At 36.3% G+C, this 26738-nt stretch overlaps 2 long non-coding RNA genes across 2 annotated transcripts in view; one reads left to right on the top strand and one right to left on the bottom strand.

The window, feature by feature from the left end:
- Positions 1-26738, bottom strand: part of LOC132952332 (uncharacterized) — a 116431-nt gene that overhangs the window by 5647 nt on the left and 84046 nt on the right. The gene's annotated exons all lie outside the window — the stretch shown is intronic.
- The window catches only part of LOC132952331 (uncharacterized), a 92964-nt gene continuing 87058 nt past the window's right edge, over positions 20833-26738 (top strand). Inside the window, exon 1 of the long non-coding RNA XR_009665461.1 lies at positions 20833-21096. This is a non-coding gene — a long non-coding RNA (uncharacterized LOC132952331). The remainder of the gene's footprint in view (positions 21097-26738) is intronic.

The raw sequence follows: 26738 nt of genomic DNA on the forward strand, positions 1-26738 counted from the left end.
TACCGCCGCTGGTTTTTAATCTGTGCCCGATAAACTTCAGAATATTATTTACTCGGGACACCACCATGCAGCTGCATCGAGGCGTACTCGCTACATGCAGACATGCGGTGTAATTATTATAATAATAATCGTCCGACGACGTTTTGGTATTTTTCTTGTGCAAACACTGCAGCCCGCCGACGTCTGCGCCCCTCGTGTATATATATTTTATGATACAGTACGATAATAATAATTACGAACGCACATCTCTTCTTCCGCCCCGGGGTGATTTGTTTAAAGGTAGGCAGGTACACGTCTTATATAAATATAACATTATACAACTACTGAGCATAATACACACTTAATAATATTATACATGGGTATGAGATGCGTATGGAGGGTATATCGCGTGAGGTGTATTACAGTGTGAAATCGAGATGAAAAAAGCGGGAAAGAGGATGTCGCTCTGCTGTACAGCGGGTTACAAGTTGGTCACCGTATAATGGATTGTATTAAATTTGAATCATATCATTGTATACGAAAAACGATTCTGAGCGGAGACGGTTTGTCGATCTGGATATTTTATATTGTTATCATAATATTTTATTATAGCCTGTAAGTTGAATAAATTAATATTATGTATTATAAATTACAGCAAAATAACTAAAATCATTATTTTAATTTTAATCCGTTTCTATGGTGTTAAACAAAGTGTTAGAAATTAAAATGCAATTTTTAGCGGTTTTTTTATACTTTGTCGGTGGTTTATTTCCTGTTTCATTAAATAAATATTGAGAAAATCGAAAAATTACCTCTCTAAAGTACCATCTTGATACAATTTGCAAAAAAAGATAAGATACTAAATGTTGAAATCGAAGAATTTCTTTTGGTAAAAAATTTGTATACAGGATAAAAAAAAAAAAAAAAACCATTCCAAAACCAATAGATCCCTCGCTCCGCTCAGAATTTAAAAATTACGAAAAACAAAAAGTAAAATAAGAAATTATAGATCCATAGCAATTAGCAATGCAATCGTATTGTAATTTTATTTCCAGCGATTTTTGCGGATGACCCGGCTGAGGCATTATACGACTGCACTTGTGTACGAAACGAACGAACGAACCAATTGTAAACGGAGGGAATGGGGGGGGGGGGGGGGTGGGGGTGGTGTTCGCTACGAAGCCGAAAACCAACAAACAGACGTGTTAATTAAACGAACATTAGCGGCGCGTAAAATAAGCAAAAACGAATCCGGACGACTGCGAGAGGGACGACGACGACACGTCGAGACGACGATGGCGTCGGGTCGTCGAAAACTGCGGCTCGGACGATAATAATATTGTCACGTACATTATCATTATTATTATTATTAATATCGTGGACGAGAAAAAATTATATTAAAATATTATTTCGATAATCTCGGCGACACGGTTTTTTTTTTCCGCGTCGGCGGCGGTGTCGGTGCCGCCAGCAGTCGCGATGAGACGTGTCGGCCGACAGGACACCCGCTGCGAACAGTCGACGTAGAAGACCATACGACGACGCGTCTCGCGAGCGGACGGACGGGGCGAGTTGTGCGACGCGGCGGCGGTCGTTAAACGTTGATTAGAAAAAATAATAATAAAAGCCAACGACTAAAATCGGAAAAAAAAAAAAACACCCGAAATACCGAAAAAAAAAAAAACATTACGACTGCTCGCGGTGCGTAATAGACGCCGCCGTCAATCGGACCGGCATCCTCTCGATGGTGGTGATATTTCCGCGGGCTCCGCAGAGTTACGACCTCACCGTCGTAACGATATTACACGCCCGTCGACGGACATTATAAACGTATAATAATATTAATATGACACACGCGGCCCCGGCCGTTGCAATAACAGTAAAATATTATATTTAAAAGCCTATATATTTTAAGATAATATTATATTTATGTCGCTGCGAACGGCAACGGCGGCGCCGGGAGAAGGTTTTCGGACGGTTTTTTTTTTTTTTAATATTATTCGGGAAATTTATCGCGTCTCGTTTCGATTACGTCGTAGCGCGTAGGTACATTATAATAATTATTATTGCCTACACACGTGAGTGAGTATGGTGAGGTGTACCTGTACCATTACAATCAAATATAATATTATATGCCTACGCCGCGCCGAATGCCACCCGGTGTTACTCGGATCTTCGGCAGCCGTCATTTGTTTTAATCGTTATTGCACGGGTGCCTATGGCGTTATTATTTGGGTTTATGCGCGCGCCTTGACGTTTTAAACACTATTATCATCGTACATGACACACACACACACACACACACACACACACACACACACACACACACACACACACATATTCCAATTGTATATTCAACCGGACTTGGCTCGGGAAAAAACGAACAAACGAAAAAAAACACGACGCTATATTAGGTGTATCTAGATTTTAGTGTGAGTAGGTATAGCTCAGTCCGGGGACAAATCTGCAATCGGCGTATACCTAATACCTATAACTTTGTGAACCGAGTCGACTTGAGATGTGCAATCCATGAGCTGTGACGGATCGTAGGTATACCAGCACTTTATACATTATTTTCGTACGTATGGTTCGTTTCATACGATCCCTAAACTAATGGATCTAACAATGTATCCAAGAACAATTTGAAATGTTCGACAAAATCGATCGAGTATATAGGTTTATATTAACGATAATATGGACATCGCCTTTGTCGGACATTTCACTAACGACAAACAACTGATTAAATATTATTTTATTTTATTTCAAAAAAAATCCAATAGCAACCCATTGCAGGGATAGTATGTAAGACATTTTTGTTTTTTAACTGTATCTATTTGATTTTCGCGAGAAAACACAAAATTCATGTGTGGGCCACCCTAAATGATTACAAAAAGCCATCAACGTCACACGACCATGCCTATGCTTGTTGTTCAAACATTATCAATGTGATAAAAAATAAAAACAAAATCCCGTGCAAATCGAATCGGTAGTTTCCGAAATAATCCGGCACACAACAATGACACCTTGTTTATTAATATTATATACTTATATTGTGTGCGTACCATACATATTATTACATGTATTACATATAATAATGTGCAGGTATCTACCCTACGCATAAGCGTGCGCACGGGGTAGTCGTGGTAGGCACTTGACTACTCTGCGAACTCCCCCCGGCCCCTCTCAATATTCAATATCTATTATTATTACGACAATTGATAGTCAATCATAAAAAACTTTTTTACTATGGTAAATGTAGTTAAATTGGGTTACCCCCATCCAAATTAGTTTTTATAACTTCGGTGTGAGTATGAATATTATAATATATTATATACAGGTACGTAATATGTGCGTGCGGTAATATGTCTTATGTACTTATGTATATGACTACCCTGCCAGAAATTCTGCGCACGCTTACGTATATTATACTGGGGTAGTCGTAGATCCGAAAATACCTATACAGATTAATTTAAGATCACCGCATAGATGCGGTCTATATATTATTATTTTACAATTGTGCTGTGGTTGAAATCAATTAATACGCGTCCGTAACGCGGCAATAATCGATATTATACAAACATGGCCGTCCATAATATACAACATTATTAAGTCCGTCTGAGTCGACGATGTGACAATTAATCCGCCGTACTGTATTGTTGTGCGAAATCGCTGAAATGGGCATAATATTGTATACCAACGAGAAGCGGAAACACAAGAACGGAGAGCATCGCCAATGATATCATAGATTATCTAAATACTGTCATAATATAAATATTAGATAATAATATTATTGTACCTTGTCAAGAAATCGCACCAAGAGCGACAGCCGCGAATTGTTATGTAGAACGACAACCGTCCGCCTACCTAGTGAACGTCATAATATTTATGGTACAATAATATTGTTAATCGATTGACCGATACCAAGGTTCTGATGAAAACAAATTAATAATAACAGATCATTGAACACCGACTCTTCATTGGTGTTTGTTTGTTTGAGTGTATACAAAGTCACTGGCGTGGGCCGTTGCGCGTTTTACGCCGCTCTTGCCACACTGAGTAAACTGATAAGGTTTTAGGATGTGTATTTATGTATTTGCTTATTTACTTGTTTATTTACGCCGGTCAATTTGTGTGTTACATTCGTTGTGCACCGAATTGGCATCAGACGACGACTGACACTATCCTCCACTACCTATATATAGACTTGTCACTGGTATGATGGTTTCTCGACCAATTACCAATATTGATATTTTTTTTTCATATCATATTATACACTATTATACAATAATCTATGACGCGCGTTCTGCTCAAAAATAATATTTAACTAAATACGATAAAATACGTGGCATCGACAATCAATTAATTATAAATTATAATGTGGGTGTAGATCGCAGACGCAGCTATATTATCGAACGTAGAATTATTTGTGTAGGCACATCACACACGACTAAATATAATATTATCATTATAACACAAACGAGTGGCGTCTTGGAGATAAAACTATGAACAGTACACTGGACAGCGATTACGCGGAGATCGCCAATAATTGTTTTTACGCGTGGTTTCGAACGACTCTTTCTTCTTCGCCACTCTGACAACGCAGCATAGTTTTGTGTCCATATTAATTCTTATTGTATACGATCCTAAAATACTGCAAGTACCTATTATCATATTGTGACAACGCGTCGTCAATCGGATAAACGACGATCGATTCTTCGGTAGCGCTGTACTTTTTTTTTTTATATATTTTAAAAAACGAGATTTGTTTTTTTGTTCGTGTCTCGATCGTAATATTTTAAAAAACCTTTTACTTTATCATAATATATTTCTTTTACACATTATATTGAAATGTAGATATTCATCGTATATAATATTATAATCGTCGTCTGCATGATGAACAGAATCGCATTAAAATAACAGTCGTGAAAATACGTATACCTATAATACAGCCAGACTGCGCTAAGTGTTAAGACGACGAGATAATATTATTGGAACGCGTCTCACCGCCGAATAAAAAAAATATAACAATAAAATTATAATTTTAGTGTACAATTTTATCTAACACACAAAGTGACAAGTGGACGTGTATATCCCGAGACCGCTAGCTGTATATACTGCAGCATTTGTAGCGCACGGATATATATATATTGTATGTATATTCAAAGACTTTTAAATTTATAAAAGAAACTTCTCGCGGGCGCCGAACAACGGCACAGACCGAATGTATATAAAATGCGAAGGCGAAACGTTTTATTATAATACACATCGGCTGCAGCACAGCGTCTTGCGGCGCGCTTATCAACCCCCAAATCCCTATATACCTATATATATATATATATATATATATATATAATATATGTATAGTCTATCGGCTTTATCCTTCGCCGAAGCCTCTGCAGCAATCTATTTAATGCATTTGGACCGAAAACTTTCACACCCGACGACGACGACTGTTGCGAACACTATAGTGTTGCAGCACGCGTTCGATCAATCGGAAAATGGCGCAGACAAGTCGCGTGCACGAATGACATCACCCCCACCACCACCCCCCCCCCCCCCCAATTCGGTACCGCAATAGTGTTCGAACAACGAGCGCGTCGCGGAAAGAAGAGTTGTCTGACAATCGCTGTTTTCTTGGGGTTTCGAAAAACGTTCTTGTAAAATATTAATTCCCTTAAAAGTATATGAGGTCCCTAGGTCGTTCTTTTGCGCGTGCATCCTTTAGCGAGATTTCAAAAATCGAGTCTTAAAAACTTTTGTGTGAAAAACGGTGATTCGTGTGACAAAAAATAACGCTCTGCACGAAACACATGACACATAACACAATATTATTGTATACCGCAGAGTGTAACAGAAAGAATACTGACTAATGCAATAACTTTTTTGGTATAGTCAATATTTTGAAAATATTTTTTAATAACATTTGCACTGTATTTACTGATAATAAAAATTAAAAATTTGATTACACTGTTTTAGGAAAATTTAAAAATAGCCAATTTGTAAATCTGGTTATAAGAATAATTTTGATGGTGAAAAACTATCTATATCTAAGTCAAGCTGCAGTCAAAATATCAATATTCTTTTGGAGTACCAATAAATTATTTTAATACGTAATAACTCTTTTCAAAATATTCTTTTACTGACATGAGTTTATTTCTTAAATCATCCATATAATTTTCACAAATTTTGTCATAGGCAAATTTTAGCATCAACTGTTTTTTGTCAGAGGTCTCTGTAACACTCTGTATACTTTTATTCGTAAAAAAAAGCTAAACGTTTTTTGAAAATGGCGCATGCGGATGGCATCACTCGACCCAATATTATAATATTATGTTTTGGGCGGCAAAACCCGTCGGAGGTAAGCAAACGATTTGCCTATTGGCGGGAGACAGAAAACTACCGACGCGTACGTCTTTCGCGGAGACATTTCGGTGGTCGTCTTCTGCTCCTCGGCGCCGTGTAGAATATTGAAATATAATTTTTCATATTCGTGTTCACGAATCGGACACGTCGTGATTATGACGACAGAAAATTAATATCGCGTGGACCGGTATTTGACCGATGACGAAAAAAAAACATATTAAATAAATAATAAATATATGATAAAACATCACAACGTTTCAATTAATTTTTTCGGTTTTACATTATCATTTTTTTTTTTCGCCGCATAATATATTATCATAACAGCAGTGTTTATAATGTTGTACCTACGGTGCACGTCCGCCGCCGTAACAGCGCCCCGGTGGCCTGTCGTCTACTTGTCCGGATTTACACTGCACGGGAAAAAAAAACCAATTTAATATTCAACGCGGTAATAACCATGGCGAAATTTCTATACCTACCTACTTAAAAACACATATTATTATTATTGCCGTGCGGTAATTATTACATGTGGTCCGCGCGCGCGTGGCGTATACCGCGCGCGGTAGACCGAAAGCTCGCGGTGTCCGTTTATAGTTAGGTACATATTATTATTATATGATATATTGTATACAGTGCGGGCAACCGAGTTTTCCCGTTTTCTCGTATTTAACTAAGACGAAAACTAGCCGCCGTACTCACTCTGTATATAGCACTGAGGCAGCAAAGCCGCGATACGGGCGAGCGGATAATTATTGCGATCGTGTGAACAAAAATCGAACGGAGATGATAAGACAAAGTAGGTACCTACTATACAGGGTGATTCATTAAGCGTAAAACACTCATTATCTCAAAAAGAATTAACGTTTTTGAAAATATTTTTTTACATAGTTTCAAATTGTTAAAAAAACAACGTTTTTACGGAAAAATCATATTTTTAAATATTTTTTATCCTTATATATTTTAAGTTTTTTACTTTTTTGAACGACAATACAGAGTTTTAATTTAATATTCCAAAGCAGAATATTCTTCCAAGTATTTTGATATATAAAAATCGAATTTAGGACGAGTAGTTTATGAGTTATAAATATTTAAAGTTTAGACAAGTGGAGTAGTGGACAAAAATGTTGCGGATAGTCCCTCCACTCCGCCAATCTAAACTTTAAATACTTATAACTCATAAACTACTCGTCCTGAATTCGATTTTTATGTATCAAAATACTTAGAAAAATATTCTGCTTTGAAATATTAAATTAAAACTCTATGCTGTCGTTCAAAAAAGTAAAAACTTAAAAAAAATATAATTTTTTAATAAAAACGTTGATTTTTAACAACTTGAAACTATGTAAAAAATATTTTCAAAAACATTAATACTTTTTGAGATAATGAGTGTTTTACGCTGAATGAATCACCCTGTATATAGACTGATGCGTGTACAAAATACGTTCGCGTCGATGCAAGTGCGTATAATAACGCGACGGGTCTACTTGAAAACGGGTTCTGCAGACATTTGCGACAGACGAGCGCATACATACATATACAATTATCATTTTAAATATATTTATATTTTACTATAATATTATTATTAAAATAGTCCTCAAACAAGAGAGTTCGTCATAACTTCGAACAAGTTTCAAGTCGTCTGCAGACGTCGGCACACCCTGCTGCAGTTGACGTCGTATTGAGTCGTGTATAATAATATATGCGTTTCAACTTTTATTACCGTTTACACATACCTGTTATTATGGCTTTTGCGAGGCTCTCCTCACGACCGGGCAGTTGCGTACCCTTTGGATGGGGAGGGAGGGCTAAAGGGGCCTCGGCCCTCCCCCTTCCATTGGCCGTGTTACGGTATAAATCTTATAAAAGGCAAAGTACAAGCAATGATATTTCTGAAAACTATTTGGAAGAAACATTTTACGTATAAGCATTATCAATTATAATTTATATTTGTAGAGGTTATCACTGTTACGGGATATAGTAATAATGACTTATATTATAGTAACGGATATCGAATTCTGATTTACTTTGTTTATCCCCCCCCCCCCTTCACTCCATTGAAAAATCCTGGGTACTCCGCACTGCACTAACGGACCCCATCATATTTTATTATGATTTTCGAACTCTTTTGGCACGAATATCCCGAGGGACTCGTTCACCACCGCGGACGGTCTCCAAATCGTTTCCGTTTATATTCGAAATCGATTTACACGTACCTTGCAACGAAGATGCGACTGTACGTACGCGTATTCAAGCGACGAATTCACTTTGGTTAAACGTCTTATATATAGTAGTATAATATTATACCTATACCTATAACGGGGTGTTATTATGCACTGTTTACTAACATCGTACCTAAGACCTAACCCACGGGGCGTGCAATCGAAAACATCTATAACCACAACGAGATATAATATATGCCTATAACAATACAGTGGATCACAATGCGTTCATAGTATAAAATATTGTTATACCGTGTACGTGTGTGTGTATATAACTGTACAGCGAACCTACGCGTACACAATAACAATAATACGGCCGAGATAACGATATTATTGTATAAAGAGGCAATCTCGAAACGATATTCAAAATTTAAAAACCTGAATAGCATAATATATGACATACAGTACCTGTTATAGCTATATAATATATAGTACATGTTATAATATGTATTATAATATATAATGGTATATATATATATATGTTCTATGTATCACACGCTAGACACATAATATGATACGCGGTATACTGGTATATGTAATAATATTATATACATTTTTAAATAGGTATACCGCATTGTATACGTATCCGAATCCGAAGAGATTTAAAAAGGGAATACGATATTACTATATTATATCGTGTGTGGGTGTGTTCTAAAAACCAATACGTAAATCACATTCGTATAATCGTCAATGAATGTGCCTATACATTGTCGGAGTGGTTCTGTTGTTGTACTACTACAGGTCAATGATAAAAATAAATGATTTGTATTGTGAGCTGGCAGATTGATATTGTCTCGAGATAGCAGCGGCCATATAATATAATAGGTATTACACTGCAGCACTCTCATAATGTTATACGCACACGGTATAATGTAATACATAAAACGGCCGATTTTAAATCGTCTTCCGTATACATAGGAGTTAAACGCTCGAAAATATTTCGACGGGGCGAGTGCGCAACCCATTAGTTAATAGGTTCGAGAGCTATAACATAACAAATGGAAGCTGTATTATATTATTATGTCGGATTAAATGATACGAATCAAGGGAAATGATGTAATCCGAAGAATTCTGAAACACGGGGCTTAAATACTGTTAAACATCTAATTCAGTATTCATTTTATTCAACGTCGGCAACATTTTCACCATGTCGGTATAAAGGTTCCCAATGAAAAGCAAGACGAATTTGTATATATTATAAGTGGGTACATCTAATAATATTATGTGCGCGCGTACCTATATAATAATGTATTCCTCGGACAGAACGCGGAATGTGTCTAAAGAGATTATAAGCGTTTGAAAACTTAACAAAAAAAAAAAAAAAAACCCACTTGTAATAAAATCAAATTCTTTTCGCGTTATACGAAAAAAGTGTAGGTATATTATGATCCAATGCGATTGTGTGTTATAGTCACAACGAGTTATTTATTCGAACACCTATTATTTCGTATACAACGATATTATTATAGCATTAATAGTTGTATCGATGTAGACGATTAATAAATCATATTATACATAATTATTATTATTGTACACCGGTATAAGTGGGGATTTGATGTGTACCGTCATATTAGTATGCGTTTCGATATTATACTATGATATAAGCGCTGTAATCGAAAACGTCTCGGCCGCGATCATGTCGAATATTTGGGAATAATAATACGAGTGGGCGCAAAAATGTAGACATCACAAGGCACTGCGGCCTTATTATAACGATAATAGTGAAAACCGCTGCAGAAATCTTGTGTTTTTACACCGGTCTGCACGACGGTGAGTCCGCCGCGGTGTCGCGCTCGGTCTGTGCGCATGTGCGGAATATCACGTGAAACGGGGAAAACAATAGTAATAGGTGGTAAAATAATATTATAAAATAACAAAACAATATTGTCATGATGAGAGAACGCGTGATGTTATAATATAATATCGTCTGTCCTCCTCTCTCGCGGTGCTTCTGTCCGTTCATCTCTTGTTAACCACGCACACGCATCGCGAGGATCATCGTGAACGCGCGAGTGTAGCGTATATAATATTTTTATAATTGAACCGTTTCGGATCTTCGGTTTCGTAATAAAATGTATATACCTAATAATATATTATACGCGTATATATATATAGGTGGTGTATAGCTGTATATAATATTATACCGGTATATTATGTTCGAAAAATCGTCTGTTTTCGTTTTTTTTTTGTTTTTCGCTTCGTCGTCAATTTGACGTCTCGCAACAGGTTATTATAAATGAAAAAAAAAAAAAAAAACGAAAAAAACAAACAAACAACGTCAAAATGTCCGTGTAGCTCATTTGCGCCCGCCCTCCTCAATATTATATATATATATATACGTACCTACACTCACTCGCACACACACACACACACACACACACACACACACACACACACACACACACACACACACACACACACACACACACACACGGTTCTAATAACCTGCAGGCGGCGGCAAAACGAACACTGACCGAGGGAAGTGGGTACGCACACATACATTTAATAATATAATAAACGAAATTAAAGAACTCGGCGGCGGACGCGGACCGACGGCCCCGCCGCCGTAGAAATGATTAGGAGGACTCGGCCGCCGACAATCTTCGGCATAAGATACACAGGACACGCCCACCCGGGGCACCTGTCTTTCAGCGACGCGCCAACACACACACACGAACAAGTGCTTTTTATGTACGTTTTTCACTTTAAAACAAACAACCTTCCCCCCCCCCCCCCCAACGGAGAGACTCGCGTCTGTTTTCGTCCCACCGCCGCGCGCAATATAAATTGGTTACAATGTTTGTTTTATCATTATTATTGTTATTATCATTATTATTATTATTATTACCTACATTTAACATTTTTTTTCGTTTTTTTTTTCCCGAGGGTAATTTCGGGAGTGGTAGCGATTTCGGACCGTCGGCACATCATACACATAATTTTCGTGTCGTTACAAGTGTACCTATATACACATCTTATTATATCACGGAGGAGGAGACGTGACGGCAGACGCAGCCGCTCTTCGCGAAGAATACGACGGCGGCCGACACTCGACTTATATAGGTATAGATAATATTTGGAAAACCATCGGAGACGACTGAGGGTGTACATAATATTACATAGGTACCGTGTGGTCGATCGGCGCGGCTCTTTTGCCTGACAAAACTATTTAGGCGCCACGTGAAAGGTCATCGTCTCTCCATAATATAATACGTACGATATTTGCCCGTGCGCGACGGTCTTATAATTATACACGTGGGCGGCTCGGCGGCGGTGACTCTTGACGTCCCCTGAACGTCGCCATATACCTCCATCATATTATATTATATTTAATAACCCATGCATATTGTATTGCGGAGGTAAGTGTTTTATTCCGCCAAATATTTGCCGTAATTAATAGTCAACTCGGCGGCGACGGACTATACGCGTTAATCAACGCTACTTTGTCGGATTCCGTTTGAAAATCCAATTGCCGATGACTCGCGTGCTGCACGGCACCCGGCCCGGCGTTAATGAATAGTGTATATATTATTATGTTTTCAACTCAATAATTAGTTGGCATTCAGTTACATAATATCATATATAATATTACGTGTTGTGTTGGCAATCAGTATTTCAATTGATAACTTTTAGTGCCGCGGTCCTATATACATAGACGAAGGTCTATAATTATGATTTCCATTGAGATGTACGCCTAATTACCAATAATAATAATGGTAGTGGATATAGTAGTTTGTAAAACACACGAACGTCGTATCGACGTATTGTGTATATGTGTTTCGGTTTAACTTTTATACAACGCATACACACGAAATTGAGTGCTTTAAAATAAGTATAGGTAATTTGTTGGATTGGTTTAGTTGAATTCTGTTACATGACTGCCGCTAAGTTCGCGAACGTTACAGGCACACCGTATAAAAATGGTGAAAAAAAACAAGCAACGTGGTTTTTATCACGAGCACAATATCATCAATATTATGTACGGCTTATACGCCGTAATACGCGTCCATATCATATTATGTCGTATACGCCATTCTGCAAATAGGCGATATGACTTAAACAAAACGAGTATCCTGCTTTCGGTTTCCCCGAATAACCATCAAACTAGGAAATATCGACACCTGCGATAGTAAATGCTCATTCAATTTTCGTCTTGGTGACCACTATACCGAGTACCCATGTATACGGCGCAAAAGGATAATTTAACGAGACTTCTGCAGGATTTTCACTTTATAACTCTAGTAGGTCGCTATTTACTCTCGAACAACTGACCGCGGTAACGAGTACCTACTGGATGTTCGAGGCCTCGAGAGTGATATCTCTTTAACCTAGACAAACCGTACTCTTTCTCAATTGACCGCGATAACGAGCACTGGAAGATAAAGAGAGTATGCTACTCTAATAGTGTCTCGCTACCTTTTACATAAGTGTTTTCACTCGCCACAATCGCCTCATTATAATATACGCACACCTTGGATTATATAGGTACTCCAAAAAAATAGGGTAAACGTATATTTTTCAAAAAGGAAGCCAAGTAACTACTCTGGTCAGGCCAAATTGCCAAATAAAATAAATTCGTCCTTTCAGTCAAAAACAAAAACAGTTAAATTTTAAATGACCGGCTCGACATCCCCGCCGTCGTCTCATCTAGCCATTGCGATTTGGTTGGTTCGGCTGCATCTGTTGACTTCGCTTCGTATGGAAAATATTATAATTTGTGGGTATTGCGATATTTTTTAAAACCATACAATAATTAACATATTATACCTATTACAATATCATATGGACGACAATTAATGTACCGCGCGGTCCAACTATATACGAATAGGTACCTACCTTAATGTGGCAATAATTAAAATACCGGTATACGGGTATATAGGTGAATATTACGCACCGCTTATAATAATATATGCATATAGGTTAGGTAGGTAACCAGCTATACACGCACGTTTCGACGAGGAGAATAGGAAAAAACGTTGCAATTTATTTTTTATTTTTTTGAAAATCCGTCAGATTTTATCCGAACACAATTGCGCGGATAAGTATCAACGCGCGCGTACCCCGCACCCAGCCTTATCTATATTTTGCGTACCTATGTACCTAGGTACACATGGTCGGGGGCGGGGGGCGGCTGAACATGCTATAGCCGTTTCGAGCGTTTTGTCTCTTTGTAAATTGTTGCACGATTGTTCTCGGTTCTGCGGCGGCAGTGGTAGTCGAGTCCGATGATAATGTTTAACAACGCAAACATCGGGAAATTACCTCGAGCCCCTCGTTAATTGTTTTTAATCAACGAGCACGATAGCATAATAATAATAGTAGTACGCGGCCAATCGAATGGCCGGAGCAACAGCAGCAGAATCTGCAGCATCTATCGCCGCTGCCGGTCGTACACGGTTAGCTAATTAACCGATATCGTATATACCTGCATAATATAGGTATACGCGGTACGTACCGTCGGGCTTAATCACTGCACCGGTGCAGTGCGTACACGATATAATGCATATTGGTATGTATAATATATAATAATATTGTGTATGGTAGTTCCGACATGATGGTGAAATTAATTGCACAACGTGCGCGCAGATGGACGCCATTTAAAAATATATTTATATGTTATATTATATACTATTATAATATGTGGGTAACCCTCCATCCGCCACCACCACCGCAACCACGTCCGACAGTCTTTAATTGGCCGGGATTTAATTATTATTATTAATACCGCGGGGTAATCTGGATCACGGGTCGTTTTGCAACGAAAAGTATACCTAATAATAATACTATATTACATAGTTACGACTTACAATATTACAACATTCGAATCGATTTTCGTTGGTTAGTTTGTTCTTCATAATATTATAAATTAATTAATATAGCAAAGACCATACTTATTATTAATATTACACTTTACTTGTAATATACTTATAAGTTATAATTATTAGGGAACTGATGTTCTAGTAGTAAACAACTTGGCATTAAAAAATTGTTCTAAAAATAATTATAATTGTTTTTAATTCATTGCTATCGAATTATTTTTTATTTTAGGGGGCGTTCTCACCAAAATCGCGATTACGGCAACTCGACATGTGTTACTAAATTGACATGTTCTCACATGAATCTTAGCAACAGGACTAGACATCAACTCGACTATTTTGAAACTATTTTAAAGCAACTCGATATCTATGTCAGTTTCTTCCTTTACAATCCACACTATATATTTCGAATAAATACTATTTAATAACAATTAATTCCACATATTTTATTTCCATCCATCTAATTTTATAAATAAAAAATATTGTACATTTCATTTTAACAATCTAAACTGCTACATAATTTAATTGGACTATAAGTGTTTATTTTAAATGTTCATATTAAAAGTTCTTCGAGTTGGAGCCTGGAGGCAATAAGTAAAATTACGTGGATTAAATTGAAAATTAGTTGAAATTGTTCTATTGATGTGTAAATTCATCAAAATTGCAAGAAAATTGAAAAAATTGCAGACTTAAGCATGGTTAATTTTGCTTACATGTAATGCATTTGAAAATTGAAACTCACCTAGCAATAAATTGGAAGAGTAGAAGAAAAGTTTCAAACGCAACAACATCCGTGCTCTACTTAAAATGTATACTTACCAATAGAATATGCACCCATTGGCCAGTACTAAATTATATAATATGATATGTACCTACAAAGTGGTTCCCTAAACGCGCTCACTATATTATTATATGTCTTGTTAACTTATCTATAAGAACTCGATCGGTATGTAATACAAAATAGTCGGCGCGATGCTACGAGTTCTGTACTTCTGTATAATAATATTTTGAGGTGATATTATTTCGTCTGCTTCGAACGAAGCTTACAAACAGGATTATAATATTATATTGATTACAGTGTTAAAATATCACACAGTTGCACGAATATTAATATAGGTAATTAATAAAATTATACATCTATCGTATCTGCGCACATAGGACAAACACTACGAATTTAATTGAGATGCTATTTATACGTAAATCATCGGATGAATGTTTTATTCGTGTTCTCGCTGTTGATTCCAAGTGCACTTATAGAATTCCAAACTAGTCAAACTTTCCGATAAATATAGGTACCTCATTATAGTGTACAGTGCGTGTGTTGCCACTAAACAAATTATACCCCAAGTACCTATATATAGTTTTTTTACAAATCCCATTACCTAATTCTCGTTCGACTGCGCAATGCAGCCGATTCGGGCGGTAAAATGTATCTATTATGCAGATTTTATATTAAAAACGAATCGGTAAAATATGTTTTGAATTTGCCAACAGTATATATTACTAATTAGTATAATCACCACCTGTGTGTTTCACTATTGCGCGGCACTTGTTAAACGTATTACGAAATCAATAATTAAATTGAGACGTATTATATATAATATATATATTAATAACAGCATAGCTGGTATAATAAAAGTTTACTGTTTCTGCAGCAGTGTACACATTATTATGAGATGCAACATTGCTGCAGTGTATTATAATACTATGGTTGCGTAATAATACTTTGCCGACTTTCAAATTATCGATGATTACACCCATCGGTTGGACCTAGTTTTTATCGACGGTTATTATGATAAAAAAAAAAGAAAGAAAGTAAAACGAGTGTAGGCATAATAATAATAATAATACTACGTAAAACCGTAAATCGCCAATTTATAGGCAATTTTTCCTATGTTACACGACGTTAATGGCCGGCCGCGGCATTAACTCCTCCTCCGTCGATAAAATATCTGAACGCAGACACACGCGCGCGCACACACTCACAGATGGTTTCTATAAATCAGAATCCGACGGTCGTAAAACGTTTATGCTTAAAGGTAAAATATATCATAATCTCATTATGTATAGATGATAATACCTATCAATAATAAATCGGCGTTCCGAAAATCGGCCGTCGTGTAATAAAATATACATAATATAATAATATTATCTCGACTACGGGAGCAAGACATAATATTATTATTATTATTATTATTATTATTATATGGTTACACCGCGCGAGGGGTAATTTTTTCGTTTTTTGGCGATCGGACGCGTCTTGAATAAAATATCTGCAACATACACGACTGCCATCACCCCGAGAGAGCCGCAACGCGCTGGGACTCGTTTACGACGGAGAAAAGAAAACCACTGCACTATATATTATTATATTGTTATTAATTGTTTATATATTTTTATGAATTATTATTATTGTTTTTTACCTATGCCCTATGTATACGCACGTACCGTCGGATACGCGTATATTATAATATGTAACATTATACATATATGTATACAAGGTGTCCCTTAAATCACGACCTGCAGCAGGTCCGCCGCTACCACAGTTACCTATATATTAATATAATATGCATACCTGTGCCTATACGTTATACGTTCTTATTATATTGTTACATTATTATTCCAGACATATGGGAAAAAGAATAAAAAAAACAACGACAACGACTACAACAAACCGACGACCGTTTCCAATTGCCGATCTCGCAGACGCAATAATCATTAATCAACGGCGATATTACGCATCTCACGCACACGAAATGAAAACGAATTACTTAAACTGCTGCAGACGCGTCCGCCGCGTCCGCCGCCGCCGCCGCCGCCGCCGCCGTACAGATGTTTTTTTTAATACGGCGTTTATAATATATTCTCTCGCACTCGGCTCTCTGAGTTATGTGAAACTAATATTCCCTTTACGACGAGACTACCGTGTCGCGATGTCGGAAAAGAGTTGTTATATATTATATAGGTAGGTACTAGGTAGGTATAGTGTTATTGCGCGCGCACCGGTCTATATATATATATAATAATATTATATACTACAATTATATTATCGTATATTGAATAATATAATATTACGTCCATCGGAAACCGCGTTCCACTCGTTATATGTGACGGGCTGCGAATAATAAGGTTGCAGCCGTTCCAGGAAATCGACGCAAATTGGATTTCGACAGTTTGGCCTGGACCTCGGTCGATTGTGGTTGTAACCGCGCGGTGATATATATATATGCGATACGCGTACCCGATCGCATCCTCGCCATCCTGCAGTGGTATAGTAACAGGTAGTTCTGTACAACATTCGATCCTGTGAGATCGCAGGTATTTGTAGCAGCCGTCAATATGTTCTCCTGCGCAGTCACTCTTCTCTGTGATGTATACTATATTGACTTCTCTTGATTTCATAGTGCATATTATTATAATGATTACCATAACATTCTTGCATGTCCGTCACTGCAGTATTATAATATTAGTCGTATAACAATATTTTATACTTTGCGTACCTATTCTGATTGCGGTCTTCCCCTACAAGAATCAGATTATTAAACTTGTCCAGTTAATTTGAACCACGAACAGATAACAGAACAACGTTTTGAACCTTATCGCAACAATAAAAAATGATAAGGTTTTTCCTTCTTTTAAATGGTGAGATTGTTATTGATAATACCAATAAGTGTCCAGGCCCTGGCTATATACTATCTTATATAGTATCTTCTCCGTATACTTATACCATCCGCACTTATGATACCTCCTAAGTATGTGAATTCTACTGCACTTACTCCGTTTCTCAGTTTCCTCGTAAATGTATTCTTGCCCTAGTCCTAGTGCTATCGCTCCTGCTACAAGGGCTTTTATTACATGGTCGGTTATCGAGCACAACATATGTGATGTACATTATTATTACACTTACGTAGGATTTAAACACCTGCAAACCATATTTATTAGGAAATAAAAAGTAGGGGTGCTACCATTTCCTTAGCACCCCCTAACAAAAACGTCTGTATCTCAGAAAGTTCAAAAGCACAAATGATGTAATTTTCTGCACAAGTCAGCACAAACAACGCACAAATAAATGCACTTGGTTTCATTCAAATATTCAATAGTGGGGGTGCCAGGAAAATAGACCTTTTATTAGGTATAGTACACTTCGAAGTACGAGCCTTATCTGTCGAAATATTACCTGCAGACGCATCACCGCTCCGTGCGATGCGGTGCAGTATAATAATATCTATAACGTGATATATCATTATTATATTATATACTATAATGCGACTCGAAGGTTTTCAAAATTTTCAAATTTCAAAATATATATGATATTAAAGTTTTGATGTGCATTCAGACGATTATATTTCCAACGAAATCTCGGTGTTCGCATGTAATATTATCAGACACAATATTGTCCAACACTGGATCAATATTCTAGTACCCATGTAAAATATAATTACGTGTCACATCATGTGTGCTAATCGCATTGGCATACATTATACCGATAATAAAGTAACGCAATTCATTCGATCAATCACGTTAACTAGACACTTTTGAATATGTAACTTTTATTCACTCGATCACTTATTAGTGAATAACTAATTCGTTTTTTTTCCGAATGTACGGAACAAGAAAAAAACTATAAAAATTATTAGCAATTTAACGGTGCGAGTAAAAATTAAAAACGTTGTATATACCTATTACTTACAGTGAATATTACACAATTAACACGACACCGCTGCATTGATAGATCGAACGATTTCCGTAACTAATTGATTTTAAAATGACTACCGCACGACACACTTTAGGTGGTTATCCGACTGATTTCAATGTATATTAGTATTTTTATCGACACATATTTTACGACTCGTATAGGTACCTACGTGTAGAACGTAATATTATTTTAAAACGATCTCATAAATGTCCGAAAAAAAAATTGTTGTAAGATTTTAAGTAAGTACCTACCTACTTCTACTTACACTAATACTGTTTAAAATCAACAAAATAATTAACGAGTTTAAAGTTTAAAAAGCATAAAGTTTTATCCCATGAGGCCAAAAAAGCTGGATTCGAGATAAGATTTTACGAGTGTAAAGGTAAAACAAATCTGCCATTAAAATATAACCAATTTAAACAAGAAGAAACGGTAATCGCATCAAAACCACTACATTTCCATCCGTTTTTCGTGCAAAAGTTTTCTAGTTTATTTAATGACTTGTTCGCTTTTTCGGATACGTTAATTATAAACATCGTCAGACGGTAATATTCAATGAGCCCACTTTGTCGTAATGTAATTAGTAACGTATACAATAAAAAAAAATCTCTTTATTTACCATAACTTCCTGGAGGCATTGCTGCAAAATATATATAGGTACAACGGGTAACGATTATTATTAACAACCTATTGTTTGTACAATAATTGACGTTGGTACAATAACATCGGAATAGCTGTTTCACTTTACTCTCCGGTGAAATAATCCAGTTAACAAAGTTGTGTAACTTTTAAAATTAATTTGAATACTTTTTGTATTAAATCATAAATATATTTAATGTATGCGGAGAATTTGACTTTGATTAAAGAACTTTTACCGATATTTTTGTATTTTGATCACACACGCATGCACAATAATATCATGTGTCCATGTATTATTGAATGCGTAACTTTTTCCACTTACAACTTGTAAATTTTATAAAACAAAAGTTTGAGCATTTATTATATTATTCTCTATATAATATGTATAGATAACAATATCTCTGCGAGAAATATTACTCCGCGGTGACCTAAATATAAACTTAATCACTCAATTTGACGGTTTTTAATCACAACGGATAACATGAAGAATAAATCGAATCCAAAAATATTGCGTGTTTGCATAAGGTCGGACTACTGATTAGTACTTTATAAGCACGAATAATAATAATAATTATAGGTTGTCGTTTGTTTCAGTAGTTGTTAAAATCGCGGTACATCGACGTTGGCCGGTCGTCGATGATAGGCACTATACAACCATATTACCACAGATTACAGAATACCCAGAAGGCTCACTTAATGAGAACTCGAAAATCAGTGAAAAATGTTTGGGACGTCAGTGTGCCAGGATTCAAAAATAATTAAAAATTCTCTTTTGCTGCTGAAACTGAGTCTACACAATTTTTATGTTATCATTGTAGATAATGAGACAATACGTGTACAATAAAATATGTACAATATTTATTGTATCAATAAGTTGTTATACGGTACCACAGAATATTCTGTGGTTGTACAATTGGTTAATATCTCTATACAGGCTACACTGATATCCCAAAGCAGTTGTAGCGAATCTATCCCCCGACCCTCTTAGCAACGGTGGAATTCTAGAAAAATGAGTCTTCTGGTTATTCTGTGATATTTCTATGAATTTCAAAAGTCTTACTGATGTTATTAATTGATCGCCATATTTTCTGTTCGCGGTTGTTTGGACGTGAATAATTATTGACAACTGTCGGACTAACCGATAACTCAAAAATAAAACCAAGTCGATGTGTTCAAAAATATGTAACGCGAGTGCACAGTCTGTTATTGCAGTACGAGTAAGTTATTTAACACTATACTTCTGAGACATTGATATCAGATAATTATAACGGCTGTACGCGGGACGACCTGAAGAAATTTGATCGATTCGGTTGGTGCATAGTAAATAGTAATCGTACCGAAGACATTTAGACGACATTGCGACGGAAATCGTTATTCGCTGTAGGTAAGTACCTACTATGTAATCGGAAACGCGCGTTTCGTAATGTTATTAAAAAGCAGACGACCATATTCTTCTTCATTTGTTCGTGTCGTTTGCACGAATATCCATGTGTAGTTTTTAGTTTTCTGAACGAAGTATAATATCATTACAATAATAATAAAATTATAATATGCGGCCGTCGTCCGTCTGTCACGTTAAAACTCACAAGTCGAAACATTCGTTGCAATGTTGGTGGGGCCAATAGCAATGCGTCATAATAATAATATTCTATTTATAATTCGTTAACCCATATAATATTATTATTTCGTTTGATTATTTTTCAAAATAATATTGTACAATACAGTCGAATAAGATTTTTTTTTCATGAAAGTAATCGCGATGGATTATAAATATCATCATAAATTCATTATTATTATCTCTCGACTATATTATAGTATATTTTTAATCACAAATTATTATTTTAATAGGAAATTGAACATTATTTTTTCTCATAACGCAAATAGAAACCTGAATATCGTACACGCTCGAGGAGTGTTTTTTTCTGCTTTTATTCATTTATTTATTATTATTGTTGTTTTTATAGAAATACTTCTATACACATTATTATACTTCTCGCAGTTTTGCGGTGCGGCGGAGAGACGGTGAATGATAAAAACGGCGGGTTTGATGAAAAAAAAAAACCTACGCCCTTTTTTTTTAATATATTGCGAAATTGTGCTTTTGCAGTACTTGCGCGAATACTCGCACAAATAACGGAGCCCCGTTTACGAGACGACTTGGTGTTTGCGTATACGCGTGTGACTGTTGTGTGTGTGTGTGTGTGTGTGTATTATAAGATATTCCATTATAAAGTCCAATTTCGAAGATTACGAACGTCTACGAACATGCCATTATATACAATCATAATAAAAGAAAATGGTCTCACCCAATAACGACGATATAATAATAATAATAATAATAATATCATTATTGTTTCACTACGACGGTATACGGTTTTATAATCCAAGGGGATTAACTGCTGCAGTAATATTCCGGCATTGTCGGGGGGCGCCAAAATATCAGCACAATCGTTTTTCGGCATACTTCAAAAGCGACGTGGCTCAGCTATCGTCATCGTATTTTGTTAATCGCCCTTCTTTCGAAATGTGGTGGATTTATATGTACATATACGTGAAAATGCCGAAAATCCGTAGAACTTGTATATAAGGGGGTACATAGGTAATATATAGAATAACACAGTGAGGGCGCAGAGCGCAGCAGGAGGCCCAGGTAGAAGAAAAAGTCGAGGCCCCCCCCCAAGTGTTCCGGCCCCCCCCCGGGGACAGGGGGGCCCGCTCCGAGGCCGGGATTCGGGACATGGTTCAAAAACGCGAATCCGATTCCCCCACCTCGAAAAACCGACGACGGTTCCGACTCGCGGCCTTCATTTTAAAATTCATTATTCATCATGTTTATGTGCCTATGTTATTATATGATAATAATTATTATTATTACATAGGTACTTATATTATGTTTACTTAATACTATTCACATCGACTATGCATACGGTATAACCTCGGCTCTATTATTTTATCCACATTATTTGGCGTTGATGCGTTGTTTTAATCAGGCGAGTCGTTGCTATTGTATAATAGGTATATTTTATATGTGTATTTTTCACGAAAAGAAGCAAATGCCTGCTGGCAGTTCTTTATCGTTTAAATCTAACAACAATAATAATAGAAACAACGAATCATTGAATAATACTTAATATTATTCATTATAATTTATAATAATATATGAGTTTAGAAAAACAAGGTGTTCGGGAATAAATATTTTTATTTTTTTATTTTAGGTACTAGTTTTAAAAACGTAATAAAAATGCCCGTGTTTTTTTTTACATTATTGGAATTTTAAATTATAACGGAGAGTTTCGTTTAAATTAAGTACCAATTCGTTATTATAATACACAATAAATTATATGTAAATAATAAAATACATGTATTTATTTCCTCTCTCTCGAAAAAAAATAAAACCGGAAAATATAAGTCGTGTCTTCAATTGTATTATAAAAGATATGTATAGGTATATGTTTACCCAATAATAATACGTATATATTATTATTATACCTATAAAATATATTATGTAAATGAATCGAAACGGAGAGATTGAAGTTCACCTGTTGGAATCCAGACGGATAAAAAACTAAAAGAAAAAGTTATCCAAAACGGAACGATTTGTGTTAATATCACGGGTACGACAACAACAGTGCCGTGTTGGCACGCGTTATAATATTATAGGAAATAAAAACAGAAAACACCAATACCATATTATATTGTATACGATATATTCTATAACACGACGTGTCTTGTCGGTTTCTTCGACGGATTTTTATCTAATCAATATAAACGCAGTCCGTCAGAACTATAATATAACACTAAATTATAATAATATAAAATGGTAAAACAATTACATTTTTGAGAAACAGTATAAGAAAAAGGTAAGATCCAAAATGTGTTATTATATTGTATACACACGTACGTTAATACTTAATATCAATGATGATAACATTTTACTACCGACTTTCATCTTCGTATATATATACTAGGTACCCTGACAGATAACCTTCGTGACGCCATCACGAGACAAAATGTTATTTACTTACAACTACCCGTATATAGAGCCAGAGAGGGGTGTATAATATTATATGGATGATATGACCGATCCTTATCTCGTTTAAATGTCAAAACCGTCCTGCAAATGCACGAAGTACACACACCGTTTATATACCTAGTATACCTTATATTTACGATGACTTAAAGTCATATTACGATATGTCCATCATATTATTACTAGATACTTATATTATGATGTATACCATCACACAACGTTCGTTTAGGCATTATCTATATATCGAGACGCGGTCTGTCTTGGGACCGTGCAGACCAACAATGACATCGTTTGGTGGGGTCTCCGGCATCGCGAACGCCGCCGAGTATTCTGTTTTCACACGTTTTCCGTGTATTTTTAGTACCGGCGACTGTAGCGTTAAAATTAGACGGCCAGACCGTACAGGATAATATAGTCCGGGACCGCGGGGTTATTTGTTTTGAACGATTTCGGTTTCACGTCAAACGCCACCGCCGTCGCCGTCACCGCCACCGCCACCGACACCGACCTGCAGACTCTCGTGTAATAATAATAACGTATATAATGGATAACACAGTGACGCCTGGGAAAAGGGTGTATGTACACGTATATATAAATACTATCACGTCTGGCCGAAATAGGTCTTCACAGAGCCGCAACGCCGCCGTCGTCCGTCAAACCCCGGACAGACGGATGGACCGCATGCGGCGCGTTCAAAACTGAGAGCCGCGTGCGAGTCGTCCCGGTCGAGAAAAGGGGCGACACTTTGGAGGGAAAAAACGAATTACTGTTGTACGATCGTATTGCAACGTCGCCGGCGCTACTCGTCTGCCTCGCACAAAATATCTATAAGTACATTTATATTATTATTATAGGTACACGACTGTCAAACGACAAGCCGATCGGTCGAATCGTTTTCGGGACGGCCCGAAAATCGTTCCCGACGTTATTTAATCCGAACCTCCTACAACGCGCCAACGGACCCCCCGCCGGCGAGTTCGTCGGTCGCGTATTGCGCTTTAAAAATTTCCAATCACATATTTCGCGTCCTCCTTTTCAAAAGACCGTTTTTTAGGTGCACGTACTATTATTATTCGCATTACACATGATACCAGGTAGGTATACCATACAACTGCCGACCGAGGAAAACATTTTCTGACGTTCCTCACGGCAAACTTACCACCGCAATGTGATCCCCCGAATTACCTCATAATAATAATATTATATATGTTACCGTCTGCGCTATAGCAGTATTTGGTTAAAATGTCTACTTTAGATCGATCAGGTCACATTTTAAGATATTTAATTTAATTTTCAAGTGCCTATAATCAACATTTAAATCATCGTATATTTAAAATATTCAAACAAAATGTATTGGTATGATTGACAGATGATTATTGGTACATTTTGGTTAAAATAATTGTCCCTTTAATGCGTCTTCGCAGACCAATAATATCGTACAATGATAAAATATAATTTTAAGACTTCGGAACCGCCGCTGAGGTTATATATATATACATATATTATAATATAATATAATTTATGAGCCATCCATCGCCGCCGCTGCAATTGTGCGAACCTCCAGATTCGAGACATTTTTCTTCGGACAATACGAGAGAGTATATTATAATATTATGTATTGCACCGAACGTGGTATAACAATAATACGACCGCGGATGAACGGCGTAAACATGCCCGAAAAAAAACCTTTTTGAATTGTAGACAGAAGACACATATTTATGCTAAAATGTCGGTCCACTATATCAAAACGTATACATTTCGCGAGTGAATAAAACAGACAGTATACCATATTATTATACACATACATTACCGCATAACCGTGCATAACATGCTACGGCATATATATAATACCGTAAATATATCTATATATGTTTGTTTAGGCCCTCCTTTTATATACCCTTTGTATTTCATACGGGTTATTTTCTGAGATTTGGGTCAGTGTTAGGATGTCCTTTGTGGATTACGCCGGGAAGGTTTTTATTATTATTATTATTTTTTTTTCTTTCTTCCTTTCTTTTTGAACATTGAAAGTTGTGAACACATTTTACAAGATTCGAAATCGTTAAAAAAAAACGATAGACTAGATTTATACATTACACTTTTCCTTGCCGCGTACGCGATATTAAAACTTGAAGAAAAAAACGAATTACTTTCTATATATAAGTCTTAAAAACGAAATGAGAATTATTATTTTCTTTTGGAAAGTTCGATTATAACGAGGAAACTCTGCAGAAGCGCTGAGCCCGTTTTTGTTTTTTTTTTCGGACGTCCCGAAACGAATGGGCACTGACAATGGTGTGCCGATGTATACCAATCAATCATCGTCTGTCGGATCTTGACAAATTTCCGTAGGATTTTAACTGTGCGCTGCATAGTAAAGGTGAAAGACGGAGAAGGGTGTTCTTAAAAGTTCTACGGATGCCAACAACGTCCGGGGCTCCAAATAAACGAACCTTTTAGAATTGAGACAAACCTCCGGGGCTTTTACCATAATGACGAAATATCGAACTGCAGTCACGTCACGTTTGGTAAAGTGCCGGCAGTCTATAATTTTTTTTCCCCGGTTCGAACACGATTTTTCGACGATGAATTTACCCATAAGAAACTGATACTTTTGACTCGAGGAGTTGTAACACTATAATATATAATAATATTATTATGATAATATTATATTGCCGCCGTTGTCAAATATTTAATAGATAAACCATGTCATCGCGGTATACCGTAACCGTTTTAAAACGTGTGCTGTATGCCCAAAAATTATATTATCGAAACTCGGGTGTATATATGCGTCAATAGATAGAGTTGTAAACATTGAATATTCCGTATATTCATCATGATATAATACAAGGCGTTGAATAATTAATAATTTTAATGTAACGTGGTGAACAAGTGATAATCAGTAATAGTCTTATATATATGTACGACCTGGTACGTATGTACTATTCTATGAGAAGTTAAAACAAGGATACATATTATACGATAATAATAAATAT

Source organism: Metopolophium dirhodum, chromosome 9 (genome assembly GCF_019925205.1).
Source record: "Metopolophium dirhodum isolate CAU chromosome 9, ASM1992520v1, whole genome shotgun sequence".
Lineage (NCBI taxonomy): Eukaryota > Metazoa > Arthropoda > Insecta > Hemiptera > Aphididae > Metopolophium > Metopolophium dirhodum.